This window comes from Choloepus didactylus, chromosome 7 (genome assembly GCF_015220235.1).
Source record: "Choloepus didactylus isolate mChoDid1 chromosome 7, mChoDid1.pri, whole genome shotgun sequence".
In the NCBI taxonomy this organism is placed as follows: Eukaryota; Metazoa; Chordata; class Mammalia; order Pilosa; family Megalonychidae; genus Choloepus; species Choloepus didactylus.
In genome coordinates, this window is record NC_051313.1 from 26,313,604 (window position 1) to 26,323,373 (window position 9,770).

Sequence of the window (9,770 nt, forward strand, 5' to 3'; positions counted from 1 at the left end):
ACCTTTGCCTTAATCCCATCCCCTCTGGAAATCAGCTCTTTTTCATGAATTATCTCCCATCTTTTCTGTACCCTAAGCCTCTCCCATACTGATGGCTTCTTTATGGTGTCTCAAGAGAAGATCAAGGATCTCCTTAAACATTAAAAAAAATTAAGTTCACCCTGTATACTGATCTCTCTACCTCCCCAACTTTCTTTTCCATCTTTCACCTATCATTAAGCTAACACTTATCGACTCCATTTCCTTACTTTCCACTTCCTCTCATCCCAGGAAATCTGGCTTCCACCTCCCAATCATAAAACCATTAATCTTCCTTTCTATTTTTCAAATCAAAAGTCTTTTCAGCCCTTCTCCTACTAAGTCTTCTGATCCCTCTCACCTGTTTATCAGGCCACACATTCTGAAGCTGAACATCCTCCTTGTTGTGGGGACAATGCTCTTTCCAACTTCTCTTCTTGGGTTCCCAGGGGAACACCTCTTACACCCTAGGCTTCCATTTTCTCCCCATTTCCCTTCTCACTCTATGTTCTCTCCATGGAGCACCTCATCACTTTTTTACCTCTTGGACACCATCGTCTATCAAATCTACATATCTTGAACTTGTTATACAATAACAGTCTTTTGGATATGTTGGATACCTTCATTTCTGATTCATCTTTTACCAACATCAGCTTCCTCCATATCCACCAAATCTGCCCCCATTCTTATATTCCCAACTACCAACCTCAAGACAAGAATCTGAGAAGCAGTCTTCATTACCCCTCTCCCTAACCACATTCAAAATATCATCAAGCTCTATCATTCCTGGCTTCTAATAAATCTAACCTCTGAATGTTCTTCTTCATTCTTAATTCTACTGCCCTGACTCATTCTTTAGCATCTATTGCTGGGACTACTAAAACAGTCTGCCCAATACCCCTCAAATCCAACCTCCTCAAGCTACAATAGTATACATACATACACATACATTCCTAGCATGTCAGAAAGATATAGAATTGTGTTTATGTTTTTCTTACCTTTCACTGCTATGAAAACTTCTGCTTTTTTACTGCAGTGCACACAATTATGATAGATGTCCTTCTTAAGGGATAGAGGATATGAGAGTCAGAGTGGTTTTTGTGGAAGCTCTTGCCTTCGTAACTTCTTCATTTGGCTTGGCAGACTCTTTACAAACCTTCCAAGTGAGACAAAATCTATCATATCTAAATCTGCTTTTTATTAGGTTTCAAGGCCTCTTGGGGAAAGGCAGACAAGAGGGGCTCAATTCAAGGTTATGAGATTTAAAATTATATCCAGCTTCAAAGGGGCTCAGCAATGGAAGTCCTTATTCTCGATTTAAAAATAAATATAATAGACTAATGTATTTGGATGAAATGCAAGACATCCTTATTTAAACACACACACTGATTTTAAGAATGGCGTTTTCTTCTTCTAAGACGTATTAGCCCAGCCCATAAAGATTAAGCCAGGAATAAATTATTTTATGATCATTAAAATATATTTGGGAAGACTGCTGAACTCTTTCCTGTCTTCCATGGTTTTATTCCTAAAGCTCCCACACTGGACCTCAGATTTCTCCTTTAACTCACCCAAATATGAAAACCTAGAGTTACTTTACAGATTCCCACACCCCTAAGTGTTTTGTCTTTCATCAGCATAACAGATTTCAAGGCTTAGAAGGAAGCAGGGACTGAAAGAAGGGTGAGCCCAAGAGGTCGAGGAAGGCTTTTGGCTCCATTTATATGTAGATGTTTCTGCTGCTGCTCCCCAAGCAAGTAATTATTCAAGTTGTCTCCGGTCCAGAGTCCATGGTTTTAACGTCTCAGCTCCCTACACTCTCTGTCCAGTCTGAGAAATCACATTCTAACTGATCCAGGATTCTATGTGAGATTATCTCCTCCTGTTCAGAATGTAAACAAATCTGAAAACTCTTTTATTCTCATCTAGAATACCCTCAATTCTCTCCTCCAACCAAGCACCAAATGCTTGGACATTATCACATTTAAAGAATAGGAGTGAGGGTAGGACACAAATTCACTCTGCTGTATAAAGTCCTTAGAATGCACGATACCTCGACAGATGCATAAAACTGCTATTTGCCAGTGAGAGCGAGAATGAAAAGCTTATCTATCTGATGCCTGGAAATATACTGCTAATAAAAACAGAAAATAACCACTTTTGGTTTTCTAGATACATCCAAATGCTCAAACTGGAATACTTTTTATGTAATGCCACTACCTGATAGTGACTTATAGAAGTACATACAGCACAAATATCTTACAGCAAGAGGATTTAGAAAAGAATGGGCTAAATTTCAAAGGAGGAAAATAGAAACATATAAATCACTTAATCTTGGGCTTTCTGTCTCCACACCTTATAATAGAATACTTGATTATTGAAAAGAATTATGTGACATCATAGTTAAGGAAGTTTATCTTATCAGAGATAATGTTTTTGATACTGAAAAAGAAACAATTTTTTCTCACTCAATTAAAACCCTGTATTGAAGGAATGGTCAACTACCGAACACACTGTCAAGACAAATACAATTTGCAAATTGTTTTCCTTCTCATTTTCAAAGGGCATTGAAGGAAATTTAGTCTTGATTAAGCCTGACATATTCTCATTTACCATGTTAAAAAAACCTTTCAAGCAAGAAATTCTCTATTTCTGAGAAATATTGCAACATTTTTCAAAATTGTTTGTTGTTGTTGAAATCAAATCTGAAAGAAACCAGTGTGTTTCCTCCCCCAAATCTCTCTCCACATATTTATAAAATCATACATGATCCAGCAAGAAGTATTTCTCCAGAAGTTTCTACATTTTGCAAATATATAACCTTTACATTAAAAACAATTCTATATGATCTTTCAAAAGTGAAACATAAATTTATCATACAACTCAGCAATTCCACTGCTAGCCGAGGGAAATGATAACATATGTACTCACAAAGATGTGCATGTGAATGCTCAGAGTAGTATTATTCATAATAACCGAATATTGGAAGCAATTCAAATGTCCAGCAACTGGTGAAGGGACAGACAAAATGGGGTATATCCATACAACAGAAAACTACTTAGCATCAAAAAGGAATGAAATACTCATACATGCCACAACACGGATAAACCTCAAAAACATATTAAGTAAAAGAAGCCATAAAAGACCACATAATGTATGATTCTATTTACATGCAAAGTCCAGAAAAGGCAAATCTAAAGAGACAGAAAGTTGATTGATTAGTGGTTGTCTGGGTCAGGGTATGGGAACAAAGATTAATTGTAAATGGGTGTCAGGGATCTCATTGGGGCAAGGAAAATGAAAACTGGCTCATTGATGACAGTTGTACAACTTAGCAAAATTTCAAAAAAAATCACTGAAAAATCATTGAAAGGGCTAATTATCTAAAAATCATTCATCTTCGAAAGGGGTGAATTTTATGATATGTAAACTATATCTCTGTTAAAAAATCATTCTATAATGCAAACTGTATAGGGATTTGAATAATTGGAAGAACTGGGATCAAAATTAAATTGATACATCATTGACAAGAAAAAATTGACTAAAGAGAAAACATTCTACAACAAAAGTGAAATTTGACACTTTTAAAAATATTCTGCACAAGGTAATCCATTAGCCCTTAATTATTTAGTGAAGAAAGGATGTGGTAAAGTTAAGACTAAAAAGTCAATTACTAAAAATTTTTTCCAAAAAATTTTTTTCTTCCAAAGTATACTTTGATTCAAAATTTAATCACTTGAAATCCCAAATCACGTTTTGGAAAAAGACCTCTCTTAAGGTAGTGTCAGCAGACTGGAGTAGGGACATTCAGCAGCACAGGGCACTCTAACAGGGAATGAGAGGCTTTCAAAAGACTGGTCTAATCAACGCTAATCCAGAATGTAAGCTTAAAGGGCTTCCGGTGAGCTTTATGGCCATCAGCTCTCATTTTAATAACCCAAGCCCTGAGTTTTCTGAATGTTAAATCCTAAGGGGAATTAAAAAAAAATAACTGTGGCAATGTCAATAAGAAAAGAGGCCTCTTGTGACACGGTAAAGAAGACAGATGGATTTTATACCTCCGTGTACACAGAGAAGTGCAATACTGAGAATAATTCTAATCTAATACAGTTTTATCGGTATCCAAACCTTGGATTGGAGTGTTTTAGTTTTTAGTGCTTTCCAGGTGAATGTTAAAGTATTCAAATTCCTATCGCTACTTCCCCGTCCTGCACAGACTCCGGCTAATAACAACAGCTCCTTCCGTTTGTTTTGTGCTTTCGTGTGCCAAGCTCGTGCCAAGCGCTTTTTCCGCAGGACTGAGTTCGGCTCCGCTCCCTAGGAGGAGCTCTGCGAAGATGGGACTGGCCCGGCGGTCTCAACCTCATCCTCACTCGGCAAGGACTCGCGCCCTGGACGGGGAGGCCGGCCAGGCAGAGGCATCTCCCCACGGGGGCACTTCTGGGGCTCCACCAAGGGGTTGCAGCAGCAGCAGCAGCAGCCTGTCCCACGCCCTCCGCCCCTTCCAGCCGTAACCCGGCCGACCACCTCGCCCTGGCTGCCGCCGGGTCCTGGGTGCCAGGGAAAATGCAACAGCTAAAGGGGACCCTTGGAGTCATTCGGTTCACCCATCCCCGTATTTCATCAGAGTGGACGGAAACCAGAGAAGTGAGATGATTTGGATAAAACCCCACAAGCTCGACGATGGGGGAACCGGTGAGCACTCGGGTCTCGGCTGACGCGGTGGCTCGAAAAGAGCAGCCCAAGGAAAACGACGTGGCATTGCCCGCGCGAGAGGCGAAGGGTTCGGCAACTTGTGACAGGAGGTCACCAATGCCCATCTTCAGGGCCAAGTGGGCGAAAAGCAGGTGAACGTACCTCCGGGCTGACGCCTGCTGGGCTGAGCGCCCTCTTTCGCTGTAAGAGTGCCCTGTTTTGCCTAAAGAATTATGAGGTCGCCCCAGCAAAAGGGGCATCCGCATGGAACTCCCCTCCACCTCCCAAGCTGGAAGACAGGGCGGAAAATGGGAAAGTTGCACTTACCACCTCCTTTCTCGCTCAGTCTCCCCCTACTCCCCAGGTCTTTTCCCTCCGTCCGCGCACCGGCAACCACCGCTGCCGCTCGCCCTCCACTGGATACGTACCAGCCGCGCGCAGAGCTGCCCGCCTAGCCTGGCCAGGTCCCCGCACTCGGGTTCGCCCAGCCCCTCTGCGGCCCGGAGCTGCGACGCGGACTTCAGATCGCTGGCGTTTCCACCGTCTGGATGCGGCCGCGTCTGAGCCGCCTGGCTAAGGCGCAGTCGGGCGGTGGTGGCGACGCGGGGGGCGGAGGGAACGACCGCTGGTACCCGCCCCCGGGCGCAGAGCTCTGCTCGGCAACTATGCCCCGCTCTTGTTGCAGCCCCGGCCTCAGCAAAGCTCCCCGGAGCGAGCGCGACTGGGACCCTTTCCAGCTGGCGCCCTGGGGAGAGCTTTCTTTCCTGCGCACTCGTTAACAGGCAGCTAATTTTCGGTGATTGTCACGGGGCCCGTGTCCTGCCCGCCTGCCACTCCCAGTTCCCCTGAGTGACTATTCAGGTGCAGTTAAGAATGTGCTGGATAGGACTGTGGGAAATGCGCTTCACTCCGCTCCCCATCCCCCCAGCTCGCACGCGCAGCATCTTATTTTCTGTCCTGTCGGTTTGTGCGCGCTGGGAGGGTTTGTGCTCCAAGGGTCAAAATATTGACCTTTGAGCTGATCGTGCCTGTTTGGAGATGATAGGAATGTGCATAGTTGTCTTATCTGTACCCGGAATCTGAGTCTTCGCGTTTTGCAGATTGTGAAGCAACAGCAATGCAGACAACTTTTTGTGCAAAGGAAAACAGCAAAAGCACAAAACTATGCCATGTCGAGTTTCACGTTCAGGTCTTCATTGAGAAAAATGCCGTCCTTACTATTAAGGCTATTCACATGGACATTGAAGCCACCAACAGTAATTGCCAGGACATGGGGTAAAGAGGCTGTAAATCAGATACCACAGCCTTATCTGAATGTGGAGTGATCCAGAACTGAATGGAGGACTGTGAGAACTGGGGCAGAAGGGAACAAGCATGTAAATGGATCAAGGGCTAGTGTAAGAGGTAATTAAAAATTTGAAAGCAATTTGGGGGAGCCAGGAGGATACCCACACTGCCTCCTGTCGTCCTAGGGTGTGTGATAATGCTCAGTCTACACTGAAGAAAGATCCAGGGGAAACTTTTCTCCAGAGAAAACTGCTCTTAAAGCAAGAAAATGGAGAGAGCACTGTGTAAAAAACATTATGGATGTAGTGCGATTTTTCAATGTTGAATAACGATTCTGCAAAGTCAGAGAGGTTAGATACAGGAGGCATTTTCGGCTTCATGGGCACGTGACCTGTGCAATCGCACACAGCTCCACGTTTAGAAAGGCCCAGCTGTTGGCTTAATGCTCTGCTGTCTTCACCTTGAGAGTCTTAATAATTTTTGAACAAGGGGCCCCACACTTTTATTTTACATTGAGCCTTCAAATTATGTATTCAGTCTCGTTAAGACGGAATGGAGAAATGAGAGCATGAGTAAGCAGGAAGCAGCACGAACCCTCTGGGGATTAAAGTATGGGAGAGACAGACGAAGTGGGGGTGATTATAATTGAGGGAAACCAAGCCCGGCAGGGTGAAGGGGTGTGGCTGCAAGCTTTCAAGTGACATCTAATTTCCACACACTTCAGGGTAAGGCTGTTTAGCCCCGGGCATGAGAGGAGGACAGGAGTCACCATCAGCCTCCTCCACCTTTCTGTGGACCTCAGCAGCTGAGGCTGCAAAAGAGAGCCCGGCTGGATGACACGGGCAGGCAAAATGGCTTTTCAGATTTATTTGGCAAACCAAGATATCTACAATAATGTGAAGCCTACCCATATTTCTAAAACTTTCCAAGCATGAAATAGAATACATATAAAATTCCAAATTTTAAAAGTGAGAGACTTTGCATCAATAGCTATCTGCCGTTGGGAACAAAAGGCACTGGGTGAGAAGTTGTGTGCCTGGGACAGTGCCAAAGCTGGTTACAGGGTTTTGAGGAGATGGGATTCTCCACTCCTTTGCATCCCACCCCCCCATTCTAGGGGACAAACGTGGTTTCCTTGGTATGAAAGGAGGGTCTATAGGATGACCACATTTCATCCCTCCCTAAAAATATGAGACTCGATAGGGCTGAAGGAGTGACTGTGCATCCATGGTAGAGGCTGATCTAGTTTCCCAGACTCTGCCTTATAGAGGACGATCTTAAAAACCCTTAGAATGGAGAAAAAGATTAAGTGAGAAGAAGGGGTAGCAACAAACAAGATAAGATTTAACAAAGGTCTATGAATACTGAAAGTTTATGTAAGTATATATATGTATTTTAGATGCTAGGTGTTGGAATATCTGGAAGGAGGTAGGTGGCACGGTGGAGCTGTAACCTATAACATCCTTTGAAATTTGCTCTATAGCTACTTGTTGAACTGTGGAACTCTAACCCATAACAGGTTTTGAAATTACCTGTATAACTGCTTGTTGAGCTGTACATCGGAAGTTAACACCTTTCTGTATGTATGTTATATTTTACAATGATGGAAATAGCTGAACTTGTGGAACTGTGACCCATGACATTCTTTGAGATTTGCTAACTACTTGTTGAATTGTACTTTGAAAGTTATCACTCTAACATATATACATTAAACACAATGAAAAAATGCATTAAAAAAAACTATTGAGCACACCCCCCAAACACACACACACACAAAGATCCTTATTGAGAGGAGAAAGAAATGTTGAAACCATGCTGATGGCACTACCCCATCCTCCTCTGAGAGATAGTTGAGTGGCTGGCAGAGCCAAATGGAATTCTCCTTAAAAAGCATGACACGCATAGGTTCACTAATAAATTCTATCAAGGGTCCTCTCCAACATTCCCTCAATAATGACAGCGAGAGGATCCCAAATTCTGGCCATGGGGCAGCAGCAAAGCTGAGCCGAGGTTTGGAGTGGATTCAAGAAGCATCCATATATGAGTGGCCCTAAAGGAGAAATCCCAGAGACCAAGCTTGGGTGATGTAGTGGCCTAAGGCAGAAGGGACTGAGCTTGAGCCTCTCGATGGTGACCCTGCTCCTACTGTACAGCACAAATGATGCCACATACCCACAAGCACCAGGGGAGAGGTTGAATGAAAGGATTGGAGCACGATTGGCTTTTAGATCAGAGGCTGTAGAGTAAAAGGCAGAGGGAAGAGCCTGAAAGAAACTGGTTTCCTTTTAGTGTTTAAGGTACACATTTCCTGAGAAAATATTCCTATATTATCATTGTAGTCTTGCATCCGTCCTGCTCCTGGGCAGCAGGGCATCGTTTTACAGAGTAGCAGGGAGAATGAAAAGAACACTGAAAGCAGGGAATCTTGGGTTCTGACCTAGGCAGTGCTTCTGATAGCTGTGTAATTTGTCATTTCCTCATGACTGAAGGGAAAGAATAGGGCTCAGTGATTGCCCTGCTCTAAAATTCTCTCTCTGAATTGGCTTCCTTATTAAATCCAAACTTTTCAGCCCAAAATTCAGAACATTTTACCCACCCACCTCCATCTCATGTTCATTCTTATTTCCCATCACAAATCCTGTTTTCCAGATAAGCTAATCAATTTGCCACTCCACGTGACTTCCTATTCCAACACTCATAATTGGGGCAGAGCAATGTGCTTTTTAAAACTTCCTTCCTCTCTTAAGCAATGTGCCTTACTTTCTTCAAAATCATGTTGACAAATAATCTATTTTTGGAATCCTACTTGTTGATACTTTTCTGTCTCTGATCAATTCATCCAGACATGTGCCATGTTGTTGCTATCCAAATTTTATAGTCCCTCCTTCATGTGTTTCGGGTGTATAGAGATTTTAAATTAAAAGAAAAATACTGTTCTCTTGAATTTGGGGCATACTGTTAAGAGCTTTTCATGTGCATTGTCTCCCAATCATACACTAAGTTTCTTAGCACAAAGTTCTTATATTCTATAGTAGTATTTTCTAACTTTTTCCAATAAATGAAACAACTCTAAATGATTTAGGAGCAATAAAAAAAAATAGATAAATATCTAGCCATCCACTGATACAGCCTCAACAAAGTGGTTAGCACTAAGTGTTCAGTAAATATGTGTGCATGATTATATTTAAATTAATCCATAATTTTCTTCCTAACCACAAATACATATATGTATGTATACATGTATACATGTATATGCACATATATAGATACACTACACACATATACATATGTATAAACATCAACCATTCTCCCTACATGCAATATGATGATCTTAACATCTGATAAAAACATCAAAAGAAATTAAAGAAATCTAAAAGGTAACAAAGATATCTTTTTGATTCACCAATATGTGGTAATTTATTTGTCCAAATATGCTTTATTTTTAAAAGCATATATGTAAGAAGTAACTGAAAAAAATCAGTACACTTTCATATAAATTGTTTCTGTGCACAAATTCTTAAAATCATAGATAACAGCTCTAAGATTAGATAATAATCATAATTAAAAAACCAGTTTGCAACTTCTTACACAGGGGATTTTGGTGTCTCTAGAGTTTTTTCGTTATTGTATTAGACAATAAACATTTTATCAGAACTCAGTAAGTATCATTTTGTGCTATTTATTATATTATTCATAGTTGATATCATTTACTATCATCCTGAATGACTCAATAAGTGTAGATAAATGTAATGAATGCTAAGCTGTCTTAT

At 41.7% G+C, this 9,770-nt stretch overlaps 1 protein-coding gene across 2 annotated transcripts in view; it reads right to left on the bottom strand.

Annotated features, from left to right (window-relative positions):
* The window catches only part of PKIB (cAMP-dependent protein kinase inhibitor beta), a 131,188-nt gene extending 125,716 nt beyond the window's left edge, over positions 1-5,472 (bottom strand). The window contains exon 1 of one of the 2 annotated variants that reach the window (XM_037843644.1): positions 5,142-5,472. The gene's annotated coding sequence lies outside the window, so the exon portion shown is untranslated. Of the gene's footprint in view, positions 1-5,040; positions 5,063-5,141 lie in introns of those variants that run through there. The other variant, XM_037843646.1, reaches the window with a different exon arrangement.
* Positions 5,473-9,770: the final 4,298 nt, after the last annotated feature.